This window comes from Balaenoptera physalus (genome assembly GCF_965194825.1).
Source record: "Balaenoptera physalus genome assembly, chromosome: 18".
Classification (NCBI taxonomy): domain Eukaryota; kingdom Metazoa; phylum Chordata; class Mammalia; order Artiodactyla; family Balaenopteridae; genus Balaenoptera; species Balaenoptera physalus.
Window position 1 is genome coordinate 83,178,036 of NC_138899.1, and position 14,943 is coordinate 83,192,978.

Here is a 14,943-nt window from a genome sequence, read left to right on the forward strand (position 1 = left end):
GGGTTCGGGGAGGGCTTCGGGTACGGCGTAGGGTATGGGTTAGGGTTAGGGTTAGGGTTAGTGTTAAGGTTAGGGCTCGGTTTAGGATATTGGTTAGGATTAGGGTACGTGTTAAGGTTAGGGTAGGGGTTAGGGTTAGGGTACGCGTTAGTGTTAGGTTAGTTATTAAACCTCTCCCACTCTCTAGATACCCCTTAGCACGTAAAGGAATATTATTTGGAGGTCTAGCCATGGAGAAGAGTTTAGACACTAGGATAAGATAAGGAACACACCCATTATAAAGCAATCACATTAGGATCTGCTTTTTAAGCTGTTCCTTAAAACACTAGTGCTTAGGAAATCTATGGGAGGCAGAAGCAGTCAAGGGTAGCCTAGGGTTAGGGTTAGGCTTAGGGTTAGGGTTAGGGTACGGCTTAGGGTACGGGTTCGGGGAGGGGTTCGGGTACGGCGTAGGGTATGGGTTAGGGTTAGGGTTAGGGTTAGTGTTAGGGTTAGGGCTCGGTTTAGTGTACGTGTTAGGGTTAGGGTAGGGGTTAAGTTTAGGGTACGCGTTAGAGTTAAGGTAGTTATTAAACCTATCCCAATCTCTACATACACCTTAGCACGTAAAGGAATATTATTTGGGGGTCCAGCCATGGATAAGAGTTTAGACACTAGGATAAGACAAGGAACACACCCATTATAAAGAAATCACATTAGGATTCTCTTTATAAGCTGTTCCTTAAAACACTAGTGCTTAGGAAATCTATTGGAGGCAGAAGCAGTCAAGGGTAGCCTAGGGTTAGGGTTAGGCTTGGGTTAGGCTTAGGGTACGGCTTAGGGTACGGGTTCGGTGAGGGATTCGGGTACGGCGTAGGGTATGGGTTAGGGTTAGTGTTAGGCTTAGTGTTAGGGTTAGGGCTCGGTTTAGGGTAGGGGTTAGGATTAGTGTACGTGTTAGGGTTAGGGTAGGGGTTAGGGTTAGGGTACGCGTTAGGGTTAGGGTAGTTATTAAACCTATCCCACTCTCTAGATACACCTTAGCACGTAAAGGAATATTATTTGGGGGTCCACCCATGGAGAAGAGTTTAGACATTAGGATAAGATAAGGAACACACCCATTATAAAGAAATCACATTAGGATTCTCTTTTTAAGCTGTTCCTTAAAACACTAGTGCTTAGGAAATCTATTGGAGGCAGAAGGAGTCAAGGGTAGCCTAGGGCTAGGGTTAGGCTTAGGGTTACGCTTAGGGTATGGCTTAGGGTACGGGTTCGGGGAGGGTTTAGGGTACGGCGTAGGGTATGGGTTAGGGTTAGGGTTAGGGTTAGTGTTAGGGTTAGGGCTCGGTTTAGGGTACGGGTTAGGATTAGGGTACATGTTAGGGTTAGGGTAGGGATTAGGGTTAGGGTACGCGTTAGGGTTAGGGTAGTTATTAAACCTATCCCACTCTCTAGATACACCTTAGCACGTAAAGGAATATTATTTGGGGGTCCAGCCATGGAGAAGAGTTTAGACACTAGGATAAGATAAGGAACACACCCATTATAAAGAAATCACATTAGAATTCTCTTTTTAAGCTGTTCCTTAAAACACTAGTGCTTAGGAAATCTATTGGAAGCAGAAGCAGTCAAGGGTAGCCTAGGGTTAGGGTTAGGCTTAGGGTACGGCTTAGGGTACGGCTTAGGGTACGGGTTCGGGGAGGGCTTCGGGTACGGCGTAGGGTATGGGTTAGGGTTAGGGTTAGGGTTAGTGTTAGGGTTAGGGCTCGGTTTAGGGTATTGGTTAGAATTAGGGTACGTGTTAGAGTTAGGGTAGGGGTTAGGGTTAGGGTACGCGTTAGTGTTAGGGTAGTTATTAAACCTATCCCATTCTCTAGATACCCCTTAGCACGTAAAGGAATATTATTTGGAGGTCCAGCCATGGATAAGAGTTTAGACACTAGGATAAGATAAGGAACACACCCATTATAAAGAAATCACATTAGGATTCTCTTTTTAAGCTGTTCCTTAAAACACTAGTGCTTAGGAAATCTATTGGAGGCAGAAGCAGTCAAGGGTAGCCTAGGGTTAGGGTTAGGCTTAGGGTACGGCTTAGGGTACGGCTTAGGGTACGGGTTCGGGGAGGGCTTCGGGTACGGCGTAGGGTATGGGTTAGGGTTAGGGTTAGTGTTAGGGTGAGGGCTCGGTTTAGGGTATTGGTTAGGATTAGGGTAGGTGTTAGTGTTAGGGTAGGGGTTAGGGTTAGGGTACGCGTTAGTGTTAGGGTAGTTATTAAACCTATCCCACTCTCTAGATACCCCTTAGCACGTAAAGGAATATTATTTGGAGGTCCAGCCATGGAGAAGGGTTTAGACACTAGGATAAGATAAGGAACAAACCCATTATAAAGAAATCACATTTGGATTCTCTTTTTAAGCTGTTCCTTAAAACACTAGTGCTTAGGAAATCTATTGGAGGCAGAAGCAGTCAAGGGTAGCCTAGGGTTAGGGTTAGGCTTAGGGTACGGCTTAGGGTACGGCTTAGGGTACGGGTTCGGGGAGGGCTTCGGGTACGGCGTAGGGTATGGGTTAGGGTTAGGGTTAGGGTTAGTGTTAGGGTTAGGGCTCGGTTTAGGGTATTGGTTAGGATTAGGGTACGTGTTAGTGTTAGGGTAGGGGTTAGGGTTAGGGTACGCGTTACTGTTAGGGTAGTTATTAAACCTATCCCACTCTCTAGATACCCCTTAGCACGTAAAGGAATATTATTTGGAGGTCCAGCCATGGAGAAGGGTTTAGACACTAAGATAAGATAAGGAACACACCCATTATAAAGAAATCACATTAGGATTCTCTTTTTAAGCTGTTCCTTAAAACACTAGTGCTTAGGAAATCTATTGGAGGCAGAAGCAGTCAAGGGTAGCCTAGGGTTAGGGTTAGGCTTAGGGTACGCCTTAGGGTACGGGTTCGGGGATGGCTTCGGGTACGGCGTAGGGTATGGGTTAGGGTTCGGGTTAGGGTTAGTGTTAGGGTTAGGGCTCGGTTTAGGGTAAGGGTTAGGATTAGGGTACGTGTTAGGGTTAGGGTAGGGGTTAGGGTTAGGGTACGCGTTAGGGTTAGGGTAGTTATTAAACCTATCCCAGTCTCTAGATACCCCATAGCACGTAAAGGAATATTATTTGGGGGTCCACCCATGGAGAAGAGTTTAGACATTAGGATAAGATAAGGAACACACCCATTATAAAGAAATCACATTAGGATTCTCTTTTTAAGCTGTTCCTTAAAACACTAGTGCTTAGGAAATCTATTGGAGGCAGAAGCAGTCAAGGGTAGCCTAGGGTTAGGGTTAGGCTTAGGGTACGGCTTAGGGTACGGCTTAGGGTACGGGTTCGGTGAGGGCTTCGGGTACGGCGTAGGGTATGGGTTAGGGTTAGGGTTAGGGTTAGTGTTAGGGTTAGGGCTCGGTTTAGGGTATTGGTTAGGATTAGGGTACGTGTTAGTGTTAGGGTAGGGGTTAGGGTTAGGGTACGCGTTACTGTTAGGGTAGTTATTAAACCTATCCCACTCTCTAGATACCCCTTAGCACGTAAAGGAATATTATTTGGAGGTCCAGCCATGGAGAAGGGTTTAGACACTAGGATAAGATAAGGAACAAACCCATTATAAAGAAATCACATTAGGATTCTCTTTTTAAGCTGTTCCTTAAAACACTAGTGCTTAGGAAATCTATTGGAGGCAGAAGCAGTCAAGGGTAGCCTAGGGTTAGGGTTAGGCTTAGGGTACGGCTTAGGGTACAGCTTAGGGTATGGGTTCGGTGAGGGCTTCGGGTACGGCGTAGGGTATGGGTTAGGGTTAGGGTTAGTGTTAGTGTTAGGGTTAGGGCTCGGTTTAGGGTATTGGTTAGGATTAGGGTACGTGTTAGTGTTAGGGTAGGGGTTAGGGATAGGGTACGCCTTACTGTTAGGGTAGTTATTAAACCTATCCCACTCTCTAGATACCCCTTAGCACGTAAAGGAATATTATTTGGAGGTCCAGCCATGGAGAAGGGTTTAGACACTAGGATAAGATAAGGAACACACCCATTATAAAGAAATCACATTAGGATTCTCTTTTTAAGCTGTTCCTTAAAACAGTAGTGCTTAGGAAATCTATTGGAGGCAGAAGCAGTCAAGGGTAGCCTAGGGTTAGGGTTAGGCTTAGGGTACGGCTTAGGGTATGGCTTAGGGTACGGGTTCGGGGAGGGATACGAGTACGGCGTAGGGTATGGGTTAGGGTTAGGGTTAGGGTTAGTGTTAGGGTTAGGGCTCGGTTTTGGGTATTGGGTAGGATTAGGGTACGTGTTAGGGTTAGGGTAGGGGTTCGGGTTAGGGTACGCGTTAGTGTTAGGGTAGTTATTAAACCTATCCCACTCTCTAGATACCCCTTAGCACGTAAAGGAATATTATTTGGAGGTCCAGCCATGGAGAAGAGTTTAGACACTAGGATAAAATAAGGAACACACCCATTATAAAGAAATCACATTAGGATTCTCTTTTTAAGCTGTTCCTTAAAACACTAGTGCTTAGGAAATCTATTGGAGGCAGAAGCAGTCAAGGGTAGCCTAGGGCTAGGGTTAGGCTTAGGGTACGGCTTAGGGTACGGCTTAGGGTACGGGTTCGGGGAGGGCTTCGGGTACGGCGTAGGGTATGGGTTAGGGTTAGGGTTAGGGTTAGTGTTAGGGTTAGGGCTCGGTTTAGGGTATTGGTTAGGATTAGGGTACGTGTTAGTGTTAGGGTAGGGGTTAGGGTTAGGGTACGCGTTACTGTTAGGGTAGTTATTAAACCTATCCCACCCTCTACATACCCCTTAGCACGTAAAGGAATATTATTTGGGGGTCCAGCCATGGAGAAGGGTTTAGACACTAGGATAAGATAAGGAACACACCCATTATAAAGAAATCACATTAGGATTCTCTTTTTAAGCTGTTCCTTAAAACACTAGTGCTTAGGAAATCTATTGGAGGCAGAAGCAGTGAAGGGTAGCCAAGGGTTAGGGTTAGGCTTAGGGTACGGCTTAGGGTATGGCTTAGGGTACGGGTTCGGGGAGGGCTACGAGTATGGCGTAGGGTATGGGTTAGGGTTAGGGTTAGGGTAAGTGTTAGGGTTAGGACTCGGTTTTGGGTATTGTTTAGGATTAGGGTACGTGTTAGGGTTAGGGTAGGGGTTCGGGTTAGGGTACGCGTTAGTGTTAGGGTAGTTATTAAACCTATCCGACTCTATAGATACCCCTTAGCACGTAAAGGAATATTATTTGGGGGTCCAGCCATGGAGAAGAGTTTAGACACTAGGATAAGATAAGGAACACACCCATTATAAAGAAATCACATTAGAATTCTCTTTTTAAGCTGTTCCTTAAAACACTAGTGCTTAGGAAATCTATTGGAGGCAGAAGCAGTCAAGGGTAGCCTAGGGTTAGGGTTAGGCTTAGGATTAGGCTTAGGGTACGGCTTAGGGTACGGGTTCGGGGAGGGCTTCGGGTACGGCGTAGGGTATGGGTTAGGGTTAGGGTTAGGGTTAGTGTTAAGGTTAGGGCTCGGTTTAGGATATTGGTTAGGATTAGGGTACGTGTTAGGGTTAGGGTAGGGGTTAGGGTTAGGGTACGCGTTAGTGTTAGGTTAGTTATTAAACCTCTCCCACTCTCTAGATACCCCTTAGCACGTAAAGGAATATTATTTGGAGGTCTAGCCATGGAGAAGAGTTTAGACACTAGGATAAGATAAGGAACACACCCATTATAAAGCAATCACATTAGGATCTGCTTTTTAAGCTGTTCCTTAAAACACTAGTGCTTAGGAAATCTATGGGAGGCAGAAGCAGTCAAGGGTAGCCTAGGGTTAGGGTTAGGCTTAGGGTTAGGGTTAGGGTACGGCTTAGGGTACGGGTTCGGGGAGGGGTTCGGGTACGGCGTAGGGTATGGGTTAGGGTTAGGGTTAGGGTTAGTGTTAGGGTTAGGGCTCGGTTTAGTGTACGTGTTAGGGTTAGGGTAGGGGTTAGGATTAGGGTACGCGTTAGAGTTAAGGTAGTTATTAAACCTATCCCAATCTCTAGATACACCTTAGCACGTAAAGGAATATTATTTGGGGGTCCAGCCATGGAGAAGAGTTTAGACACTAGGATAAGATAAGGAACACACCCATTATAAAGAAATCACATTAGGATTCTCTTTATAAGCTGTTCCTTAAAACACTAGTGCTTAGAAAATCTATTGGAGGCAGAAGCAGTCAAGGGTAGCCTAGGGTTAGGGTTAGGCTTGGGTTAGGCTTAGGGTACGGCTTATGGTACGGGTTCGGTGAGGGGTTCGGGTACGGCGTAGGGTATGGGTTAGGGTTAGTGTTAGGCTTAGTGTTAGGGTTAGGGCTCGGTTTAGGGTAGGGGTTAGGATTAGTGTACGTGTTAGGGTTAGGGTAGGGGTTAGGGTTAGGGTACGCGTTAGGGTTAGGGTAGTTATTAAACCTATCCCAGTCTCTAGATACCCCTTAGCACGTAAAGGAATATTATTTGGGGGTCCAGCCATGGAGAAGAGTTTAGACATTGGGATAAGATAAGGAACACACCCATTATAAAGAAATCACATTAGGATTCTCTTTTTAAGCTGTTCCTTAAAACACTAGTGCTTAGGAAATCTATTGGAGGCAGAAGGAGTCAAGGGTAGCCTAGGGCTAGGGTTAGGCTTAGGGTTACGCTTAGGGTATGGCTTAGGGTACGGGTTCGGGGAGGGTTTAGGGTACGGCGTAGGGTATGGGTTAGGGTTAGGGTTAGGGTTAGTGTTAGGGTTAGGGCTCGGTTTAGGGTACGGGTTAGGATTAGGGTACATGTTAGGGTTAGGGTAGGGATTAGGGTTAGGGTACGCGTTAGGGTTAGGGTAGTTATTAAACCTATCCCACTCTCTAGATACACCTTAGCACGTAAAGGAATATTATTTGGGGGTCCAGCCATGGAGAAGAGTTTAGACACTAGGATAAGATAAGGAACACACCCATTATAAAGAAATCACATTAGAATTCTCTTTTTAAGCTGTTCCTTAAAACATTAGTGCTTAGGAAATCTATTGGAAGCAGAAGCAGTAAAGGGTAGCCTAGGGTTAGGGTTAGGCTTAGGGTACGGCTTAGGGTACGGCTTAGGGTACGGGTTCGGGGAGGGCTTCGGGTACGGCGTAGGGTATGGGTTAGGGTTAGGTTTAGGGTTAGTGTTAGGGTTAGGGCTCGGTTTAGGGTATTGGTTAGGATTAGGGTACGTGTTAGTGTTAGGGTAGGGGTTAGGGTTAGGGTACGCGTTACTGTTAAGGTAGTTATTAAACCTATCCCACTCTCTAGATACCCCTTAGCACGTAAAGGAATATTATTTGGAGGTCCAGCCATGGAGAAGGGTTTAGACACTAGGATAAGATAAGGAACACACCCATTATAAAGAAATCACATTAGGATTCTCTTTTTAAGCTGTTCCTTAAAACACTAGTGCTTAGGAAATCTATTGGAGGCAGAAGCAGTCAAGGGTAGCCTAGGGTTAGGGTTAGGCTTAGGGTACGGCTTAGGGTACTGGTTCGGGGAGGGCTTCGGGTACGGCGTAGGGTATGGGTTAGGGTTCGGGTTAGGGTTAGTGTTAGGGTTAGGGCTCGGTTTAGGGTACGGGTTAGGATTAGGGTACGTGTTAGGGTTAGGGTAGGGGTTAGGGTTAGGGTACGCGTTAGGGTTAGGGTAGTTATTAAACCTATCCCAGTCTCTAGATACCCCATAGCACGTAAAGGAATATTATTTAGGGGTCCACCCATGGAGAAGAGTTTAGACATTAGGATAAGATAAGGAACACACCCATTATAAAGAAATCACATTAGGATTCTCTTTTTAAGCTGTTCCTTAAAACACTAGTGCTTAGGAAATCTATTGGAGGCAGAAGCAGTCAAGGGTAGCCTAGGGTTAGGGTTAGGCTTAGGGTACGGCTTAGGGTACGGCTTAGGGTACGGGTTCGGTGAGGGCTTCGGGTACGGCGTAGGGTATGGGTTAGGGTTAGGGTTAGGGTTAGTGTTAGGGTTAGGGCTCGGTTTAGGGTATTGGTTAGGATTAGGGTACGTGTTAGTGTTAGGGTAGGGGTTAGGGTTAGGGTACGCGTTACTGTTAGGGTACTTATTAAACCTATCCCACTCTCTAGATACCCCTTAGCACGTAAAGGAATATTATTTGGAGGTCCAGCCATGGAGAAGGGTTTAGACACTAGGATAAGATAAGGAACAAACCCATTATAAAGAAACCACATTAGGATTCTCTTTTTAAGCTGTTCCTTAAAACACTAGTGCTTAGGAAATCTATTGGAGGCAGAAGCAGTCAAGGGTAGCCTAGGGTTAGGGTTAGGCTTAGGGTACGGCTTAGGGTACGGCTTAGGGTACGGGTTCGGAGAGGGCTTCGGGTACGGCGTAGGGTATGGGTTAGGGTTAGGGTTAGGGTTAGTGTTAGGGTTAGGGCTCGGTTTAGGGTATTGGTTAGGATTAGGGTACGTGTTAGTGTTAGGGTAGGGGTTAGGGTTAGGGTACGCGTTACTGTTAGGGTAGTTATTAAACCTATCCCACTCTCTAGATACCCCTTAGCACGTAAAGGAATATTATTTGGAGGTCCAGCCATGGAGAAGGGTTTAGACACTAGGATAAGATAAGGAACACACCCATTATAAAGAAATCACATTAGGATTCTCTTTTTAAGCTGTTCCTTAAAACAGTAGTGCTTAGGAAATCTATTGGAGGCAGAAGCAGTCAAGGGTAGCCTAGGGTTAGGGTTAGACTTAGGGTACGGCTTAGGGTATGGCTTAGGGTACGGGTTCGGGGAGGGATACGAGTACGGCGTAGGGTATGGGTTAGGGTTAGGGTTAGGGTTAGTGTTAGGGTTAGGGCTCGGTTTTGGGTATTGGTTAGGATTAGGGTACGTGTTAGGGTTAGGGTAGGGGTTCGGGTTAGGGTACGCGTTAGTGTTAGGGTAGTTATTAAACCTATCCCACTCTCTAGATACCCCTTAGCACGTAAAGGAATATTATTTGGAGGTCCAGCCATGAAGAAGGGTTTAGACACTAGGATAAGATAAGGAACAAACCCATTATAAAGAAATCACATTAGGATTCTCTTTTTAAGCTGTTCCTTAAAACACTAGTGCTTAGGAAATCTATTGGAGGCAGAAGCAGTCAAGGGTAGCCTAGGGTTAGGGTTAGGCTTAGGGTACGGCTTAGGGTACGGCTTAGGGTACGGGTTCGGTGAGGGCTTCGGGTACGGCGTAGGGTATGGGTTAGGGTTAGGGTTAGGGTTAGTGTTAGGGTTAGGGCTCGGTTTAGGGTATTGGTTAGGATTAGGGTACGTGTTAGTGTTAGGGTAGGGGTTAGGGTTAGGGTACGCGTTACTGTTAGGGTAGTTATTAAACCTATCCCACTCTCTACATACCCCTTAGCACGTAAAGGAATATTATTTGGGGGTCCAGCCATGGAGAAGGGTTTAGACACTAGGATAAGATAAGGAACACACCCATTATAAAGAAATCACATTAGGATTCTCTTTTTAAGCTGTTCCTTAATACACTAGTGCTTAGGAAATCTATTGGAGGCAGAAGCAGGGAAGGGTAGCCAAGGGTTAGGGTTAGGCTTAGGGTACGGCTTAGGGTATGGCTTAGGGTACGGGTTCGGGGAGGGCTACGAGTACGGCGTAGGGTATGGGTTAGGGTTAGGGTTAGGGTAAGTGTTAGGGTTAGGACTCGGTTTTGGGTATTGTTTAGGATTAGGGTACGTGTTAGGGTTAGGGTAGGGGTTCGGGTTAGGGTACGCGTTAGTGTTAGGGTAGTTATTAAACCTATCCGACTCTCTAGATACCCCTTAGCACGTAAAGGAATATTATTTGGGGGTCCAGCCATGGAGAAGAGTTTAGACACTAGGATAAGATAAGGAACACACCCATTATAAAGAAATCACATTAGAATTCTCTTTTTAAGCTGTTCCTTAAAACACTAGTGCTTAGGAAATCTATTGGAGGCAGAAGCAGTCAAGGGTAGCCTAGGGTTAGGGTTAGGCTTAGGATTAGGCTTAGGGTACGGCTTAGGGTACGGGTTCGGGGAGGGCTTCGGGTACGGCGTAGGGTATGGGTTAGGGTTAGGGTTAGGGTTAGTGTTAGGGTTAGGGCTCGGTTTAGGATATTGGTTAGGATTAGGGTACGTGTTAGGGTTAGGGTAGGGGTTAGGGTTAGGGTACGCGTTAGTGTTAGGTTAGTTATTAAACCTCTCCCACTCTCTAGATACCCCTTAGCACGTAAAGGAATATTATTTGGAGGTCTAGCCATGGAGAAGAGTTTAGACACTAGGATAAGATAAAGAACACACCCATTATAAAGCAATCACATTAGGATCTGCTTTTTAAGCTGTTCCTTAAAACACTAGTGCTTAGGAAATCTATGGGAGACAGAAGCAGTCAAGGGTAGCCTAGGGTTAGGGTTAGGCTTAGGGTTAGGGTTAGGGTACGGCTTAGGGTACGGGTTCGGGGAGGGGTTCGGGTACGGCGTAGGGTATGGGTTAGGTTTAGGGTTAGGGTTAGGGCTCGGTTTAGTGTACGTGTTAGGGTTAGGGTAGGGGTTAGGTTTAGGGTACGCGTTAGAGTTAAGGTAGTTATTAAACCTATCCCAATCTCTAGATACACCTTAGCACGTAAAGGAATATTATTTGGGGGTCCAGCCATGGAGAAGAGTTTAGACACTAGGATAAGATAAGGAACACACCCATTATAAAGAAATCACATTAGGATTCTCTTTATAAGCTGTTCCTTAAAACACTAGTGCTTAGGAAATCTATTGGAGGCAGAAGCAGTCAAGGGTAGCCTAGGGTTAGGGTTAGGCTTGGGTTAGGCTTAGGGTACGGCTTAGGGTACGGGTTCGGTGAGGGGTTCGGGTACGGCGTAGGGTATGGGTTAGGGTTAGTGTTAGGCTTAGTGTTAGGGTTAGGGCTCGGTTTAGGGTAGGGGTTAGGATTAGTGTACGTGTTAGGGTTAGGGTAGGGGTTAGGGTTAGGGTACGCGTTAGGGTTAGGGTAGTTATTAAACCTATCCCAGTCTCTAGATACCCCTTAGCACGTAAAGGAATATTATTTGGGGGTCCAGCCATGGAGAAGAGTTTAGACATTGGGATAAGATAAGGAACACACCCATTATAAAGAAATCACATTAGGATTCTCTTTTTAAGCTGTTCCTTAAAACACTAGTGCTTAGGAAATCTATTGGAGGCAGAAGGAGTCAAGGGTAGCCTAGGGCTAGGGTTAGGCTTAGGGTTACGCTTAGGGTACGGCTTAGGGTACGGGTTCGGGGAGGGTTTAGGGTACGGCGTAGGGTATGGGTTAGGGTTAGGGTTAGGGTTAGTGTTAGGGTTAGGGCTCGGTTTAGGGTACGGGTTAGGATTAGGGTACATGTTAGGGTTAGGGTAGGGATTAGGGTTACGGTACGCGTTAGGGTTAGGGTAGTTATTAAACCTATCCCACTCTCTAGATACACCTTAGCACGTAAAGGAATATTATTTGGGGGTCCAGCCATGGAGAAGAGTTTAGACACTAGGATAAGATAAGGAACACACCCATTATAAAGAAATCACATTAGAATTCTCTTTTTAAGCTGTTCCTTAAAACACTAGTGCTTAGGAAATCTATTGGAAGCAGAAGCAGTCAAGGGTAGCCTAGGGTTAGGGTTAGGCTTAGGGTACGGCTTAGGGTACGGCTTAGGGTACGGGTTCGGGGAGGGCTTCGGGTACGGCGTAGGGTATGGGTTAGGGTTAGGGTTAGGGTTAGTGTTAGGGTTAGGGCTCGGTTTAGGGTATTGGTTAGAATTAGGGTACGTGTTAGGGTTAGGGTAGGGGTTAGGGTTAGGGTACGCGTTAGTGTTAGGGTAGTTATTAAACCTATCCCATTCTCTAGATACCCCTTAGCACGTAAAGGAATATTATTTGGAGGTCCAGCCATGGAGAAGAGTTTAGACACTAGGATAAGATAAGGAACACACCCATTATAAAGAAATCACATTAGGATTCTCTTTTTAAGCTGTTCCTTAAAACACTAGTGCTTCGGAAATCTATTGGAGGCAGAAGCAGTCAAGGGTAGCCTAGGGTTAGGGTTAGGCTTAGGGTACGGCTTAGGGTACGGCTTAGGGTACGGGTTCGGGGAGGGCTTCGGGTACGGCGTAGGGTATGGGTTAGGGTTAGGGTTAGTGTTAGGGTGAGGGCTCGGTTTAGGGTATTGGTTAGGATTAGGGTACGTGTTAGTGTTAGGGTAGGGGTTAGGGTTAGGGTACGCGTTAGTGTTAGGGTAGTTATTAAACCTATCCCACTCTCTAGATACCCCTTAGCACGTAAAGGAATATTATTTGGAGGTCCAGCCATGGAGAAGGGTTTAGACACTAGGATAAGATAAGGAACAAACCCATTGTAAAGAAATCACATTAGGATTCTCTTTTTAAGCTGTTCCTTAAAACACTAGTGCTTAGGAAATCTATTGGAGGCAGAAGCAGTCAAGGGTAGCCTAGGGTTAGGGTTAGGATTAGGGTACGGCTTAGGGTACGGCTTAGGGTACGGGTTCGGGGAGGGCTTCGGGTGCGGCGTAGGGTATGGGTTTGGGTTAGGGTTAGGGTTAGTGTTAGGGTTAGGGCTCGGTTTAGGGTATTGGTTAGGATTAGGGTACGTGTTAGTGTTAGGGTAGGGGTTAGGGTTAGGGTACGCGTTACTGTTAGGGTAGTTATTAAACCTATCCCACTCTCTAGATACCCCTTAGCACGTAAAGGAATATTATTTGGAGGTCCAGCCATGGAGAAGGGTTTAGACACTAGGATAAGATAAGGAACACACCCATTATAAAGAAATCACATTAGAATTCTCTTTTTAAGCTGTTCCTTAAAACACTAGTGCTTAGGAAATCTATTGGAGGCAGAAGCAGTCAAGGGTAGCCTAGGGTTAGGGTTAGGCTTAGGGTACGGCTTAGGGTACGGGTTCGGGGAGGGCTTCGTGTACGGCGTAGGGTATGTGTTAGGGTTAGGGTTAGGGTTAGTGTTAGGGTTAGGGCTCGGTTTAGGGTATTGGTTAGGATTAGGGTAAGTGTTAGTGTTAGGGTAGGGGTTAGGGTTAGGGTACGCGTTAGTGTTAGGGTAGTTATTAAACCTATCCCACTCTCTAGATACCCCTTAGCACGTAAAGGAATATTAATTGGAGGTCCAGCCATGGAGAAGGGTTTAGACACTAGGATAAGATAAGGAACACACCCATTATAAAGAAATCACATTAGGATTCTCTTTTAAAGCTGTTCCTTAAAACACTAGTGCTTAGGAAATCTATTGGAGGCAGAAGCAGTCAAGGGTAGCCTAGGGTTAGGGTTAGGCTTGGGGTTAGGCTTAGGGTACGGCATAGCGTACGGGTTCGGGGAGGGGTTCGGGTACGGCGTAGGGTATGGGTTAGGGTTAGGGTTAGGGTTAGTGTTAGGGTTAGGGCTCCGTTTAGGGTACGGGTTAGGATTAGGTTACGTGTTAGGGTTAGGGTAGGGGTTAGGGTTAGGGTACGCATTTGGGTGAGCGTAGTTATTAAACCTATCCCACTCTCTAGATACCCCTTAGCATGTAAAGGAATATTATTTGGGGGTCCAGCCATGGAGAAGAGTTTAGCCACTAGGATAAGGTAAGGAACACACCCATTATAAAGAAATCACATTAGGATTCTCTTTTTAAGCTGTTCCTTAAAACACTAGTGCTTAGGAAATCTATTGGAGTCAGAAGCAGTCAAGGGTAGCCTAGGGCTAGGGTTAGGCTTAGGGTTAGGCTTAGGGTACGGCTTAGGGTACGGGTTCGGGGAGGGGTTCGTGTACGGCGGAGGGTATGGGTTCGGGTTAGGGTTTGGGTTAGTGTTAGGGTTAGGGCTCCGTTTAGGGTACGGGATAGGATTAGGGTACGTGTTAGGGTTAGAGTAGGGGTTAGGGTAAGGGTACGCGTTAGGGTTAGGGTAGTTATTAAACCTATCCCACTCTCTAGATACCCCTTAGCACGAAAAGGAATATTATTTGGGGGTCCAGCCATGGAGAAGAGTTTAGACCCTAGGATAAGTTAAGGAACACACCCATTATAAAGAAATCACATTAGGATTCTCTTTTTAAGCTGTTCCTTAAAACACTAGTGCTTAGGAAATCTATTGGAGGCAGAAGCAGTCAAGGGTAGCCTAGGGTTAGGGTTAGGCTTAGGGTTAGGCTTAGGGTACGGCTTAGGGTACGGGTTCGGTGAGGGCTTCGGGTACGGCGTAGGGTATGGGTTAGGGTTCGGGTTAGGGTTAGTGTTAGGGTTAGGGCTCGGTTTAGGGTACGGGTTAGGATTAGGGTACGTGTTAGGGTTAGGGTAGGGGTTAGGGTTAGGGTACGCGTTAGGGTTAGGGTAGTTATTAAACCTATCCCAGTCTCTAGATACCCCATAGCACGTAAAGGAATATTATTTGGGGGTCCACCCATGGAGAAGAGTTTAGACATTAGGATAAGATAAGGAACACACCCATTATAAAGAAATCACATTAGGATTCTCTTTTTAAGCTGTTCCTTAAAACACTAGTGCTTAGGAAATCTATTGGAGGCAGAAGCAGTCAAGGGTAGCCTAGGGTTAGGGTTAGGCTTAGGGTACGGCTTAGGGTACGGGTTCGGTGAGGGCTTCGGGTATGGCGTAGGGTATGGGTTAGGGTTAGGGTTAGGGTTAGTGTTAGGGATAGGGCTCGGTTTAGGGTATTGGTTAGGATTAGGGTACGTGTTAGTGTTAGGGTAGGGGTTAGGGTTAGGGTACGCGTTACTGTTAGGGTAGTTATTAAACCTATCCCACTCTCTAGATACCCCTTAGCACGTAAAGGAATATTATTTGGAGGTCCAGCCATGGAGAAGGGTTTAGACACTAGGATAAGATAAGGAACAAACCCATTATAAAGAAATCACATTAGGATTCTC